The 16,917-nt window shown below is 41.1% G+C and overlaps 1 protein-coding gene across 7 annotated transcripts in view; it reads right to left on the bottom strand.

Annotated features, from left to right (window-relative positions):
- The window catches only part of RSRC1 (arginine and serine rich coiled-coil 1), a 355,437-nt gene that overhangs the window by 173,291 nt on the left and 165,229 nt on the right, over window positions 1-16,917 (bottom strand). The window lies entirely within an intron of this gene.

The following is a 16,917-nucleotide window of genomic DNA, read 5'->3' as shown; positions in this document are numbered from 1 at the left end:
TCGCATATTAATCTTGAAAATTTAACGTTGTCAGGAACAATATTTTCAGCAATCAAACACCTGGATAAAAAGGAATGTTTTAAAATCCCTTCTGAAAGTTAATAATGAGGGACACAGACACACCTCATCAGAGAGGGTGTACCACAATTGGGGAGTCACTACTGAGAAGGCCCTGTCACAATGCCAACCAGGCACCACCACCTAGAGGGCTTCCTCTACAAATTGCAGGCCGTGGGATAGTTGATATTGGAGAAGGAGCTCTTTCGGTACTTAGGTCCCAAGCCATTTAAGGCTTTGTACACTAGTGCTGCTAATACCTTGAATAGGGCCCAGTAGCTCACTGGCAGCCACTAGCATTCAAGATACTTAATTAAAAGTTGAAATCTATTTTGCTTTGCATTAACTAGATGTCTTCTGTATTGTTCTACAATACTCTGATCCTTGGGTCCAGTTTTCTTATACTGGTTTTCTGATTTACAATGAAAATCTTTACAAAACATGAGATATAGGTGTTTGCCTCTGTATTATAGCCCCCTTCCAACTCTACTATTTTGTGTTACAGAGTAATCAATCATATCATGAACATATCTGAATAGATATCACAGATACTCCAACCCTGCTCTTCATGGCAGAAATAAATGGGATTCTACTTGAGGAAGGGAGAGATGGTAGATTAAGAGTATTCCACAATTATTCCTCTTTTTTAATACATGTAAAAGCATGCAAATTAAAAAAATTCAACTGGTACCACTTTGTTGAAAACAATGAACTACGAAATAAAATAAAAATGTGAATTAACTATTTAAATCTAAGCAGGTGAAAATTGTAGATCACCATCTAAATGCTTAGACTTACAGCTCCAATCCTCCCCTGTAGGGGTGGTGGACAGATTAAGATGGTCCACTCCCAGAGACTAATGGAATCCACTGGATTCCCGAATGCCCTGGGGGAATTCCCAGTAGACAGAGCAGGTGACCCTGTTGAAGCCCTTATCACGCTGTGGAACAGTGAGGCACATAAGGCTCTTATCACGGTTGCCCCGAGCACACTCTCTGGCATTGTGGAGCTTGGTTTGCACCTTGGTGCACCAGTGAACTAAGGGAAATTAAATAGGCTGGACAATGGCTATAGCACAACTGACGAAAGACGTGCTGTGAGGCTGACTGGGCATGAGTAAATCTTAACCATGTCTACTGTGTAGCAATGAGGGAGGAGAAGAGTAACAACTATATGAAGCTCTTGGGAGCTGTCATCGGGAGATTTGGGGTGAGGTGTAAGCAGTACCCTGATGATACCCAGCTCTATTTCTTTGTAACATCTGAATTGGGAGAGGACATCCAAGCCCTGGACCGCTGCCTGGACTCGGTGGTGGGCTGGATGAGGGCCAATAAACTGAATCCTAGCAAGATGGATACACTGTGGGTTGGTGGTTCCTGAGTTCAGATAATTGGTCACTTTGGCTTTGAGCTTTCAATGGGGTTCTATTCCCTATGAAACAGCAGGTCCGTAGTCTGGGGGTGCTCATGGATCCATCTTTGTTGCTAGAAGCCCAGGTGACCTCAGTGACTAGGAGCGCCTTTTACCAGCTTTGGCTGGTAGAACAGCTGCAGCTGTTTCTGGACTGGGACAGCCTGACCACTGTGGTCCATGCACTGGTAACCTCCAAGCTGGATTACTGTAATGTGCTACATGTGGGCTGCCCTTGAGGTTACTCTTGAAGCTGCAGCTGGTGCAAAATGTGGCAGTATGACTGCTCACTGAGGCAGGGTATCGCCAACATGTCACCCTACTGCTGAAAGAATTGCACTGGTGCCTATTAGCAACCAGGCCAAGTTCAAGGTTCTGTTTTTGGTATACAAAGACCTGTACAGCTTAGGACCAGGATACCTGAAAGATTGTCTTACCCCTTATATACCCAGTCAATCACTATGCTCTGCAGGTGAAGTCCTCCTGCAAATACCATCTTATCAGGGGGTCCATTCTGCCCAACACAGAAAACAGACCTTTAGTGTAGTAGCACCTACACTTTGGAATTCCCTCCCCTTAAATATTAGACAGGCACCATCACTGTCTTTTTGACACCTACTGAAGACCTTCTGTTTCAACAAGCCTTTTAAGAAGAGACCTTATCCCAGTCTGCATCTTTGTTGGAATTGTTTTTTAAGATATTTTTAAAGCTTATTTAAAAATGTTTTTAAACATTTTTGTTTTAACATATTTTAAAGTTGTTTTATGATGTTTTAGAGTGTTTTTAGTTCTTTTGTTTGCAGCCCTGAGCTCCTACTGGGAAGAAGGGTGGGATATATACATTGTACATGGTGGCGGAATATATATATTACACATGGTGCAAAACCTCCCATCACATATCAAAGACACCAATGACTTCTTACTTAAAACAGAGTCTTTAAACAAGCAGTATCAATTCCACAACAGTACTATGCTAGCTACTTTAGATGTCACATCTCTTTACATCAATATACCACATAAAGAGGGGATTCAGACATTAAATATATTTTATTTATTTATTGCTTGCTTGCTTGCATTTGTATACCGACCCATAGTTGAAGCTCTCTGGGCAGTTTACAACAATTAAAAACATTAAAAACAAATATACAAATTTAAAAACACATTTTTTAAAAGCAATTTAAAAACACATGCTAAGATGCCTGGGAGAAGAGGAAAGTCTTGACCTGGCGTCGAAACGATTATAGTGTTGGCGCCAGGCACACCTCATCAAAAAGATCATTCCATAATTTGGGGGCCACCACTGAGAAGGCCCTCTCCCTTGTTGCCAGACTCCCAGCTTCCCATGGAGAAGGCACCCGGAGGAGGGCCTTGGATGTTGAGTGTAGTGTACGGGTGGGTTCATGTTGGGAGAGGCGTTCCATCAGGTATTGTGGTCCCAAGCCATGTAAGGCTTTATAGGTTAAAACCAACACCTTGAATCGAGCTTGGAAACATACAGGCAGCCAATGCAAGTGGGCCAGAATCGGTTTTATATGTTCAGACCGTCTGGTCCCTGTTACCAATCTGGCAGCTGCATTTTGTCTTTAAACTGTCTTTAAAGGCAGCCCCACGTAGAGCGCATTGCAGTAATCTAACGAGGTTACCACAGCACGGACAACTGAAGCCAGGTTATCCTTGTTCAGATAGGGGCATAGCTGGGCCACCAACCAAAGTTGGTAGAAGGCACTCCATGCAACCGTCTGAGCCTCAAGTGACAGAGATGGTTCTAGGAGAACCCCCAAGCTACGAACCTGCTCCTTCAGGGGGAGTGCAACCCCATCCAGGACAGGTTGGACATCCACCATCCGGTTAGAAGAACCACCCACTAGCAGCATCTCAGTCTTGTCTGGATTGAGCCTCGGTTTATTAGCCCTCATCCAGTCCATTGTCGCAACCAGGCACTGGTTCAGCACCTTGAGAGCCTCACCTGAAGAAGATGAAAAGGAGAAATAGAGCTGCGTGTCATCAGCGTACTGATGGTAACGCACACCAAAGCTCCGGATGACCACACCCAACAGTTCATGTAGATGCTGAACAGCATGGGGGACAGAACTGACCCCTGAGGAACCCCATACTGGAGAGTCCAGGGTGCCGAGCAAGCACCACGTTCTGGAGCCGACCAGGATGTCATATCCAGTATGTAGGAAAAACTACAACTGACCTAGGCACACGCTTCAGAAACCACAAATCGGCAATCTTAACAAGCTTGGAGATTGAGCCTGCCGGCACCATGCCAAAAACGGTTTGCAATTAAGCATTTTGCAACAGCTTTCTTCCTAATGCCCCGGAACATTTGCAGCTGCTGCCCCGCCCTTGCCTCCATCGCCAGTGCTAATGCCTGAGAACTGCCTTTGTGCTGGGACAGAGCAGCGGGCTTGGAGCCTCCTTGCAGCAGCGCCGGAGGATTGCCTCCACCCCCCAGCTCAAGCCGGGGGGCTGTTCCCTGCTCGGGGGCGTCCATCCGGCATGTTCCAGTGCAGCCCCTGTTGGCATTGTGGAGCAGGAAGAACTGCCGGGAGCTGCAGAGAGAGAAACACAAGTTTTGAGAACCGCCGCCACAACTTCCCAAACCAGGAGCTCCCCCCACGGCAGCAGCCGCCACAGACAAAAGTTCTAGGAGCTGGCCTTGCAAAGATGGTGCTTCCCCTTTCCAGAGAGTTAGAAAGAACTACACACTCCCAGCCATACTGGCCCCCAGGCCATACATCATCGCCACCCACCACTAACACCATTACTGATTCTACTCTGTCGTCGGGCAAGAGTAAGGAGGCTCTGGACAAGAACAGAATTAGGTTCTATTTTATTGTTTAGATTTTAATGTCCTGATGTTTTTGTATGTTCTGTTTTGTACGTTGCCCAGAGTGGCTGGACAACCAGCCAGATGGGCGACTAATAAATCTAATTAATTAATTAATAAACAAAAAAAGTGGAGCAACCAAGTTGCAAAACATTTCAACACTGAGGGCCACAGCCTATTGGTCTTTTCTATAACACCTCTACAGATGCCAACAGATGCAGCAGCATTGACTAAGAGGGAGAACATTTGGATATACTTTCTGGACACATTGGCACCACATGGACTTAACCTGGAGGACAGTACAACCATTACTTAGCTTCTACAGATGAAGCCCCTTCTAAGCATTCCATCCTCAAAGTTCTATAACTGCCACCTTGCTAACAGCATTTGTATGTTAGCAGGTGATGCAGGCAGAAGCCAAAACGTTTTGGTAGAACAATAAAAACCTCTGTTTTGTTAATCACAATTATGTGTATATATACACATATACATATATGTATATATTCACTAATAGGCAAAAAAACCTTGCAGTTTAAGAACGTACCTATAGCCCACAGCTATTTCTATCGAACTTTAAAAAGCAGGGAAATTGGGCAGCTATAGTGAATGCATCAGGGGAGCAGAAGACCTGAACTCCTCTCTGAGATATTGGACTGCCCTACAAATTGGTCAAAATGCAAACACAATTTGGGTTGGTCTTTCACAGTCCAATCCACTTCCTGTGTAGCCTGGAAGAATTTGGTAACATGTGCCTCTGAGCATATGGTAAGTGGTGGCAACACCTGCCACCTCCAAAGATAGAGAATTATATTTTTGTATGTTTGTTCTCCTTACTTTGCTTCTTTCCTGTGTTATTAATGTTTCTACAGAGAATCTAAACTAGAAAAGTTTATTTCCCTCATTATTCATCCTAGAAATTTGTGTCAAATTTATTTTTATTAATTTCAAAGCCTTTTATTGGTCAGTGTCATACGATGGTGAAGACAGCATTTTTTTGTATTTCAAATTGGAGGTTATGTTCTATTTCTATTTTGGGTGCATTAACAGTGGAATCTGAAACTGCAGTTTGATGTAAAATCAGATTGATTACAATATGTTGCTACTTCAGCAATGACTCTAGCTGTTGGAAAAAAGAGGATGCATGTTTTCAGCCTGCTATGTTTAAACTACTTCATTTAAGGCAAGGTGGACACGATCAATTAAAAACATAGAGCACACCTAGCATTTTGCTAGAATATATTTCACCTCCCACTGTTTTATCTTGTACAAATTGAGACACTCCTGAGGTCCACTGGAGACTATTCTGCAGATGTCAGTGCCATTATTCCACAATTATATTTGGAGTTTTTTAGTGTAAATTTTGCAGTGTTGCTGTTCTTCAAATATTCACAGAAATGGTAAAAAAGAAAATGATTTCCTATAGGAAATGTCACTAAAATTGCAAAGGAAATCAGACATATTCAAAGTGACCATCTGAACTATATCAACTGCTAAAATAAGATCAGCACGGCACATGTCTTCTTTCTATTATTTGGGCTGATTGCAGGTGTTGCCACCACTATATGAATAGGGTTTTCAAGGTAAACAGTATTCAGAGGTGGTTTCACCATTGCCTTCCTCTGAGGCTGAGAGGCAGTGAGCGGCCCAAAGTCACCCAGTGAGCTTCATAGCTGTGTGGGGATTCAAACCCTGGTCTCCCAGGTCATAGTCCAACACTGACCCAGGGAAGATGCAAGGAGGGGAGGGGGAGGAGATTGGGTGGGTGAGCACTGGGCAGAAGGGAAGCCCCTTTCCTTTCCAAAAGGAAAACATTGTGAACAGTATCATTCTTTTTCAGGCTTTCCCCCACCTTTTTATTCTACAGGAGGCACATGTAGCCTCCCACACAAATTTAAACCAAAGCTTTCCCTCGCCACATCCACACCAGGCCTTTATTTCACTTTGGACAGTCATGGCTTCTCACAAAGAATCCTGGGAAGTGTAGTTAGTGAAGGGTGCTGAGAGTTGCTAGGAGATGCCCTGTTCCCTCACAGACCTTCAATCAGAGTGGCTGACTGTTAAACCACTCTGGCTGCTGGAGCTCTCTCAGTGGAACAGGAGTCTCCTCTCAGCACCCTTCACAAGCTACACTTCTCAGGATTATCTGAGGGAAGCCATCATGACTGGCTCAAGTGAAACCAAAGCCTGATGTGGGTGTGGCCCCAATTAGGCAAACCCAGCAGCTGTGAGTCTGGCTTTTAGAATTCTGACAGTTGGTTCTTACTGAGCATGCCCCATGTTATCATAGGCTGCCAGCCAAATTTTATTAAATTAATTAAAAATCAGCCAGGCATTTTTTTTTTAACTTTTAACCTGCAGAAGATGAAGGTCAGAGTATGGGGCAAGGTCAGTATAAGGATTACAGGTACTCTGTGAATATGGCTGATTTTTAATGAATTTCAACAGATTATGAGAACTCTCAGAAAAAAGTCCAAAACAGCTCTGGGTTTTTTCCCTCTCTTTTTACACTTTGAACTCTCTATTCTCTCTGACTGTTTCGTGTATCGCCATGAAAATTGAGAGGGTTGTTAAGCAAGCATTTCTGACTTCAGAACCAAGTTTTGTAAGGTTTTGTTTTGAAATGAGCTTATGGAAAGCATCAGAATGGCATGGGGGGTATTTTCAATTTAACACTGCAGAATGTGAAAAACCCACGCTGGCTATAGTATACAGCCACTCTCGTGGCTGTATAATAAATGCAACATCACATCATCATTATCAATATTGCCCAACCACCAGAAGTGGAATTCAGCATTCATCTTATATTCTGAGCCATAGAAGTTACATTTATACTGTTCAATACTGTTCAACAATACTGTTCAACAAGAGAAAAATACCAAACAGTCTGTTCAGACTCTGAAACACTGGCTCAAGTGCACAAAATCCTGCTCACATGACCAATAACAATGTTCAAGGCTGGCCCCAGGCATGTCGGGGCCCTTGGGTACCAGCCTGCCCTGGGCCCCTCCGCTCCCCATCTGAGATCCGCAGAACTGCAAGACAGCAGCTTCCGCCCCGCTCGCCCGCTGCCTGCCATCCCCCCGCTACACCTACCTTTCCATTGTTTTTTGCAGCACATGCAGGTTTGCCATCAATCAAGATGGTGGCCGAGGTTTCCCTAAGGGGCTGAAGCCTCTGCCACCATCTTTGTTGATGGCAGCAATGCATGCGTGCCATCAGCCAAGATGGCAGCAGAGGCTTCAACCCCTTAAGGAAACCTCAGCTGCCATCTTGACTGATGGCAAATCTGCACACCGCAAAAAACAATAGAAAGTTAGGTAAAGCGGGGGGATAGCAGGGGGATGGTGGTCCGCAGATGCTTCTGCTGTTCATGGAAAGAGAGCGGAGGGCCCCAAGTAGCTCCAGGGGCCCTCGGGCCAGTGCCCCACCTGACCACCCTTTAGAACCGGCCCTGACAATGTTTATGTAATATTTCTCTGGTCATGTGAGCTGGTTTTGTCTAACAGTTGGTGACATTTGGACCATCTTAACTGGCTCTATATCAACAATATATATTGTCTCCAGTTACACAGAACTGCAACACAACAGGAAAATAAAGCACAAATTAGAATTGCTATGCAAAAAATCCTTAGGCTGATCTCATGCTTTTTTGATAGCATTCAAGACACTAGTGCTGAACTTAACCATTGTTACATTTCCCTGCCTATTTTTATTATTCCAACAAATTTTGCATTAAAAATACTAGCACTCTTTAACAAGTTGCCTTCTGTTAGCACAGCCTAATAAATCCAGATGTGCATATCACAAACTAGACCCAGTAAGCCCAAATGGGCCCAAGAAAATTAACTCAAAAGAATGATTAGCTTGTAACATTACAACCAATTTATATAAAGCCTTATAATAAAATTGTTAATTTTAAATAAACAGCAGTAATTGTTTGTCATAGCTTCAGTAGTAAATTGGGAGTAATCATAGTCTCCTCAGTTTTATTCCTTTTACAATAATTGTGCTAATGTGGTTCAGGATATAATCATAGCAGCAATATGGGAGGGGGGGAATAGTGTTTTGTTTTTGTCCCCAACGAAAATTCTATAACAGGACAGGTCTGAAAATAGACATATTGATTCCATGATTCAATAGGCATAAACAAATATGTGAGCGGATGGATTCAGCTTTATCGTGCTTGCTGTATTTGGTATATATAACCATAGCTGATGTATAGAACTTGGTGTATAGAAAGCTAGTGTTTACCATGCCCAGTAGCATATAGAGATTATTTTTAAGTTTAAACTTGACTATTTTTGATAGCCACAGCGACAAAACAAATTCAAATGAAAGAAATCAACCCAGCTACTTGAAATAGCTGCTTGGAAGAGTTTTAGCTTGCTGAGTTATGCCGGAGAGTGCAGCCCTTCCCGCCAATATATTTACCCCCTAGTAAACACATTAGCCTGCCATGTCAAGTGACAATCTAGAATAGCTACTCACTAGCAGATGAACTTGTCAGGAAAAGGCTTATGACAAACTAGGATGCTTACTAATAATTCCTGTGCACATATATAAAAGTGCAACAAACAGCATGGGTGTCTACTTGGATATTAATTATTAGTTCTCCTCTCCTTGCCCTGCAAAAAAATGCAGAAAGGAGAAATGGCACATCTGCGGTCTATGACTCTAACTTAATAAGAAGGTGGTGACTGGACAAGCAGCTCCCAACAGCCCAGTGAGGGGAATGAAAGCTAAATCACAGCATATTATGTACCTCACACCAGAAGCATTGTACTGAGGGGCTAGTGATCACAGTCATCCGCATTACCTATCATCTGGGTAGTTTCATAATGACACCAAGACAAAATTTAGCCTGCAGATTTGCGCTGAGTACATCTACAAATACCACAGCTGCAGAAATTATAAGGCGTACTTCATTAGTGCCCTCCAATACTACATACATTTCCAGAGATGTCTCCCACCCAGGAAGTGGATGATATGCTTTTTACTGGTTTAGGGCAAGTGATGCCTTTATCACCTCAAGCTTAGAGAGTGTGCTTTGTATGGAGCTAATTTTGCTGGTTTCCCTGTGTCTTCCTGGGATGTCCTTTTAATTACGCTATATATCAATTATGCTGTAAATAATATACAACAAGGTACATGCAAAGGTGTTCCCACATGGCTGTCCCAAAATTACTGAAGTTCCTTTGTCATGGTATGTGCAAATCTCAATAATTTTGACCATTATCCAGAAGTCCTGTAAGAACTCTTTGTTTTCATTGGTTTTTACTGACCAAGGCTGAGTTGATGAAGAATAGCCCAACTTCTTCAGCCCTAGTCAGCATGGGCAATGATCAGGTATTATGGGAGTTGCAGTCCAAAACATCTAGACAGCACAAGGTTAAGAAAGGCTGATACAGAGTACTCAGAAACAAGAGTATGGTTAGGATAATTTTAATTTGAAAAGTTTTTTAAACCATTCTTGTATTTCAAGAACTGTAATCTGCCTGAAACATTGGGATGTTGCATGTTAGAAATTTAAATAAATGACAATATTCAAACATTATCCATAAGATATTAGATTATGGGTGAGATCCAATATTAGTCACACTCAGAGTAGCCCCACTTAAATAAATGTATTTAATCAAAATTCTTTTTCAATGGATCTGTTCTGAGAACTCTGACACTGGATCTCACTCCAAACAGAATAAAACACTTTAAATAATCTTTTACAAAAACTAAAATTATATAATAACTGCAAGGTCATTGTTTTGAAAGTAATGTAGCACTGAAACTGAAAAACTATGAAGTTTTATATATAAACTATAAACTGAAAAACTATAAAGCATTTGGTCTGCATAACATAAATAGTTTTAGACATGCAAGTTTATGAAGGAGGTAAAGAACAAATCTGCTTTGCATTATAGTATGACTAATTATTTATGCTACAATTAATATTGTGCAATTAGATTTAGGGGTATTAACTGTCAAGGAAAAGTAATTATGAAGAATAAACCAAAGTTTCTTTGATTCATTATGGGGTTTTCTTGTTAAATTACTAGAAATTAATTACATTGAATAGAAAGTTTAATAAGCAAAAAGAAGATTGCCTTGTGTTGGGACACCATTTAAAACAAAGTGTGACACTTGAATATAGCAAGGTATGACAGCAGGGCACAGCATAAAATAGGCAAAAAACCCTTGCGGTTCAACAATGTATGAACCAGGGGAGCAGAAGACCTGACCTCCTCTCTGAAATATTGTACTGCCCTACAAATTTGTCAAAATAAAACACAATTTGGGTTGGTCTTTCACAGTCCAATCCACTTCCTGTGTAGCTTGGAAGAAGTTGGTAATATCAGAGCAGGCGGGAGCGCGAGAGAAGGAGGAAGGCAGGTTTGATCATTTGCATGCTTATTGAGTTCAATGGGATTTACTCCCGTGCAATCATGCTTAAGATAGGTGAAACAGACCTGGACAAGGGACGGAGAGGGAGGGAAGAAGGGGTGAGGGGGAGAAGAAGGGGTAGGAGGGAGGGGAAGGAGGTTGGGTGGGTGGGCACTGGGCAGAGGGAAAGCCCCTTTCCAAAAGGAAAACACTGTTAACAGTATCATTATTTCTGGGATTTCCCCCACCTTTTTATTCTACAGCTGGCACATGTAGTCTCCCACCAAATTTAAACCAAAACTGTCCCTGACCACACCCATGCCAGATATTTATGCCACTTTAAACACTCATAGCTTACTCCAAACAATCCTGGGAAGTATAGTCTTTGAAGGCTGCCGAGAGTTGTTAGGAGACACCCTATTCCCCTCAGAGCTACAATCACCAGAATTCTTTGGGCAGAGGGGCTGACTGTTAAAGCACTCTGGCCATTGGAGCTCTGTCAGGGGAATAGGAGTCTCCTAACAACTCTCAGCAACATTAACAAACTACACTTCCCAGCATTCTTTGGGGGAAACCATGACTGTTTAAAGTGGCATAAAAGTCTGGCATGGGTATGGCCCCCTGATTAGCCAAGCCAAAAGCTGTGAATCTGGCTTTTAGAACATAGACAGTTGGTTCTTACTGAGCATGCCTGCACTATCATAGACTCCAATGTTACTTTTCTTAAATTAATTAAAAATCAGCCAGGCATTTTTTTAACTTTTAAACTGCAGAACATGAAGGTCAGAGTATGCGGCAAGGTCAGAAACAAGATTACGTGCATTCTGTGAGCATGGCTGATTTTTAATTAATTTCAATAAATTATGAGACCACTGATAGAAAAATATCCGACAGGGGTCTGGATTATTTTACTCTTGTTTTAGACTTTGAACTCTGGACTCTCTCTGAGTGTTTTGTATTTCGCCATGAACACTTTCAGGGTTGTTAAGAAAGCATTTCTGAAATTCAGGACTATACGTTTATAAGATTTTGTTTTGAAATTATCTTATGGGAAGCAGCAGAATAGCATGGGGGTATTTTCAATTTAACATAGTGGAATGTGAAAAATCCATGCTGGCTATAGTATACAGCCACTCTCATGGCTGTATAATTCAATTTCTGTCAGCTATAAGAATGTTAAGTACTGAGAAAACAACAAATTTTAACGTGGAAGTATTCAACACAAACCTCGTTTTATTTTTGAGTGTACAAACAATTTTTGTGAATCCACAGACTGCAGGAGCTGAAAAAGCATGTTCATACTTGCAAGTAATAATGAGCTCTGTTCCATTGCAAGTAAGAATTTGGAATTCAATCTGCTTGAATTTGATATTAGCAGGTGGATTGGAGTGATGAATCTTCAGCTGCCTCTTCTTTTGTTACCAGATCTGCCAGTATGTCTGTACACAAGTGTGTGTGTGAACAAGTATTTTACACGTGTACTTGTGGAAAAAGCTAGTTTGGGAAAAATAACAATACTACTCTTGAAATCTTTACTGGAGATAACTGCATGCACACAGATAGGACTGCATTGATTTTGAATACTTTGTTTACTATGGGGGATTTAGTACTGACCAACATTGTTAATGTGGTTGTTTCAGAGAATCAGAAATAACCACACTGTTGTTACAACTGTAATATTTATTTTTGAAAGAATAAAGGTTTAAAGGTGATAGCATGTCAATGTAAAATGCTTCAGAAACAACAAAATGGCTTTGCAGCCTGATATGCCCTACAGAAAACATACAGAGTAGGAAGGCCTAAGCAGTTTAAAATTTTCTTGAGTAGACAGTTATTTTAATGATTGTTCTCTATTGCTTTTAATGTTCTTTTATGGTTTTATACTGCTGTACACTGCCTTGATATTTTACGAGAGGGTGAGATATAAATACTTTTATTAAATAAATAAATGCTTAATCATGCATTACACAGGGTGGCCCGCACACAAATTGCCGACCCACAAACTTAGTTACTAATAGAGAGAAAAAATTAAAGGCACCAAGTCACCTAATATAGAGTTATGAGGCAGAGCTGCAGAGACCCAGCAGGGATGTGGGAAAGGTTACATGCATAGAAGAGCATGGGGAGGAGAGCCTGGCTGGGAGTCCAGAGTCTATGAGTTCAAATCCCCACTCATGTCTCCTGGGTGTCAAGGGCCAGCTAAAGATCACCCTACAGTAAGTGGCTCAGGGATTACATGCCCTGCCACCTGTGCAGCCGTGGGCAAGCTGCATAGTCCCAAGGAGCCCAGTTGCCCTCCAGCTGGCAGTTGCAGACAAGGAAGGGGTTGGCTTGTACAGCCAAGAAAATAATTTGGTAACTATGCACAAAAATATATACATTGTGCAGAAGTTACCCTCTGCCTGCCCATGATGCAAAATATAGAGCTATGATTTTTTAACAGTGCTAAATTTAGAACAATCTGAAGCAGCAAGAGACTCAGAAGAACAGGAAAGCCAAGATGATGATGTTAGAAGTCTTCTACTTATCAATTTAAAAAGCAGCATGCCGTCAATGAGCCATTTTCACTGGGTCTTTTTCACTTCAAAAATTTATTTTGAGAATGGTCATACAATCCACCCATTACACTTAGTAATATTTTGCAACATTAGCACAGTTCATATTGATTGTGATTACAATTTTAAAGATGCTACTATTAAGGCATTTATGGATCATAAGGAAATCCTTGATAGCTTTGCTTGAGGAAACACAGAATTCTGGATTGAGCAGGTGAATAAGTAATCTTTACAAGCCTTTAAAATGCAAGTATGGCAAACACAAAGAACAAATCATATAATTATGTTGTACATGTCAAATTCAAGTTCCCTGTATCTGTATTTGTTAAACAGAGAGACAGCCATTCTGTAGAGGCACGAGTGACAGCTCCCAAATGCCATATGTTTCACAGCAATGTGATTGACATTCCTTAGATGGATTGTACATTCTGGAAAATTATAATTAAAATGTTTTCCAAGACTTTGGGGGCTGTAGTTTCTCTTTCGCTCTCTTTTTAGACAATCCTACTCATCATGAAGTACTTTTGTCATCAAAATCACAAGAGTAAGAGTCTAAATTAAAAATGCTGAAGTATTTTTATATAGCTTCTGACATCTTACACCTTCTTATTCATCCTGTCAGACAGACATAGGAGATAATTTTTCCAAAATCTATTCCCAAATCGTCTGGAGTTATCTTGTGCTGCAGGCCCCGTTGCTCAATGCACATTGGTCTTATCAGTCCTCTGATTATCAGTCCTCTGATTAGGATACATTATCATAAGAAGTGATGTGGGTTAAACCTAATTGGGCTAAATGTGTGGACAATCCTATTTTAGGTTGGACATGGCAAGCCTTCGGTCCCTCCAATCGCCATCTCTGGTAGTTTTTACAGAAATGATGCAAGGCACAGTAAAGTCAACACAAACTGAAGAAAGTCCTGCTAATGACAAAAGTAATTTTTAATCATGCACATAAATAGTTCTGTCTAGGTTTCCTTTTAGATCCTAATTATTTTAATGTGGATTTCATGTTAATAGCAATCTTTCATATTTCCATTGTTGCCAATAATTTTCCCTTGTAATGTTCTCTGCCAGCAGAGGGAAGCCACAGTCCAAATTGATGACAAGATAATTCCTGATTTATGACTAGTGTAAGAGGGTGGTTCCCTATATTAATCCATCAGTCTTTTATTTTAGATTTAAAATGGACTATTAATATTGACGTGTAGATTTTTATATTGTAAACAGATGTGTACAGAGCCCTTATTTGTAGTTATTTTATTCATACTTCATTCACATGGCAATCCTAACTAATGAAGGAGCCCAGGTGTTCCACTGGTTTGTACTAGTCCTGTTCGTTTAATACCACTTATCCAGAAAAGCTAAAGCTAACTCCTCTATCCATATCACACTTCAAAACCAGTTGTTCTACTTAAAACACAAATTGCAAAATACAAATTTTATGCTGAAAACATTAAAAAATCTGCTGCTGGAAAGGAACAAATTAGAATTGATTACAGATTTTTAGGAGTTGGGGAAAACATTTTGCTTATTAACAGTCTACAATAATCTCCTTCTCTTTGCTTTTTCACTGACAACCTGTCATTAAGGCTCCACGTGTAAAATACATACTTGATGGTTTTGTCAGTAATCCCCAAACCAAAATTCCCTGACTGCTACTTATCTAACTTCATTTTTTAAATTTAGGCAGATGCTTTCCTTAAAAGTTCTAAAGACTCCTCACGGTTCCTCAAGAGACTAAAAACTGAAAACCAAAAAATAATACTGTCCAAAAAAATAGTTTGTCATGTAATCCACTTGTAAACCTATTACTAATAATCATAGCAACTGTTCAAAGGACAGTCAGTGTGTTGTAGTGGTTAGAATGTAGTGGAGTAGAGGACTAGGACCTGGGATGCATGAAGCTTCCTGGGTGACCTTGGGCCAGTCACAATCTCTCAGCCTAACCTACCTCACAGGGCTGTTGTGAGGATAAAATGGAGAGGAAGGAGAACCTTGAACACCATCTTGAGTTCCCTGGAGGAAAGGTAGGATATAAATGTAACAATAAAATAAAAATACTACATATATGTAGTGGCCAGAATTAAGAAATTCACAACGAGTTTAGAATATTCAAATGGTGCTTTTTGAACAGCAGCTACCCATGCCACATAGAAAACTAATTTTACAAAGGTTTTCAAAGGGAGTGAACTGATTCAGGCATTAACATTCTTGGCAGTTTCACAAACCATAGTTTATCAAGCCAGGAACAAGCATCAAACCATCATGTTCCTCCACCACACTCGCTCTCCTCTTCTCCCCTAAAGTGCCAGCGTTGTAAACCTATTACTAATAATCATAGCAACTGTTCAAAGGACAGTCAGTGTGTTGTAGTGGTTAGAGTGTAGTGGAGTAGAGGACTAGGACCTGGGATGCATGAAGCTTCCTGGGTGACCTTGGGCCAGTCACAATCTCTCAGCCTAACCTACCTCACAGGGCTGTTGTGAGGATAAAATGGAGAGGAAGGAGAACCTTGAACACCATCTTGAGTTCCCTGGAGGAAAGGTAGGATATAAATGTAACAATAAAATAAAAATACTACATATATGTAGTGGCCAGAATTAAGAAATTCACAACGAGTTTAGAATATTCAAATGGTGCTTTTTGAACAGCAGCTACCCATGCCACATAGAAAACTAATTTTACAAAGGTTTTCAAAGGGAGTGAACTGATTCAGGCATTAACATTCTTGGCAGCTTCACAAACCATAGTTTATCAAGCCAGGAACAAGCATCAAACCATCATGTTCCTCCACCACACTCGCTCTCCTCTTCTCCCCTAAAGTGCCAGCGTTGTCACAGAGATCCTGGTTTGCTTAAACTAAATTTAGTTCCTTATTTCAGACTTCATGGGGATCTCTGGTTTAAACAAACCAGGACCTCTGCACCAGCATGTGACATGAGGAGAGACAGAGAAAAGTCAAGGGAGGAATACAGAGATCTAACACTAATTTCTGACTTCATAAACCATGCTTTGTGAATTATGAAGCCAGGTGTTATGTTCAAATTGTCCTAATGTGTATACTGTTAAGGAAAAAAGTCAATGGGCAATCTTTGTCTTAGTTTGGATGTGCCATTTGCTAAAGGCCCCAAATTGGGGGATGGGGTGGGGCACATTATAAATCAGGCAAACATCCCCATCATATGAATATATAAATATTAGTTGCATATTGATAGATGTGCAGAGTCTGGGATTGGGACAACGAAGCACTGTAGGCACACACCACCATTTACTTTCCAGTCACTGGACATTCCTTCTGCAGCATTCAAGGCTGAGAACAAGCTACCCATTCTCTGCTAACACTCAAGAACAGATAATGGAAGGCTTACAGCAGTTTATTCCACCCGCTCTCCAAATCAGGGATTGATCTGAAGTACACATACACACACGCACAGAGTTCCTGTAAGGAGAGAAGGGAAACCTGGAGTGGACTTCTGTGGTGGGAAGCCTTATGTACATAGGTCTTTTGTTCTGGTATTGAAAATGGTTGTATTCCTGCTGGGCTATGCACGCTCATGTGCAAATGTGCAGGGGTGCGGGCAAATAGCAGAGCCTTCCTAAGGTAAGGGATTTGGAGAGCTGCAGGGACAAATATTTTTGTAACAAGATGTTGGACAAAACTTGAGGGAAACAATAATTGATT

This window comes from Rhineura floridana, chromosome 7, assembly GCF_030035675.1.
Source record: "Rhineura floridana isolate rRhiFlo1 chromosome 7, rRhiFlo1.hap2, whole genome shotgun sequence".
In the NCBI taxonomy this organism is placed as follows: domain Eukaryota; kingdom Metazoa; phylum Chordata; class Lepidosauria; order Squamata; family Rhineuridae; genus Rhineura; species Rhineura floridana.
The sequence above is the reverse complement of the archived record's forward strand: the minus strand, read 5'-3'. Positions and strand labels throughout refer to the sequence as shown.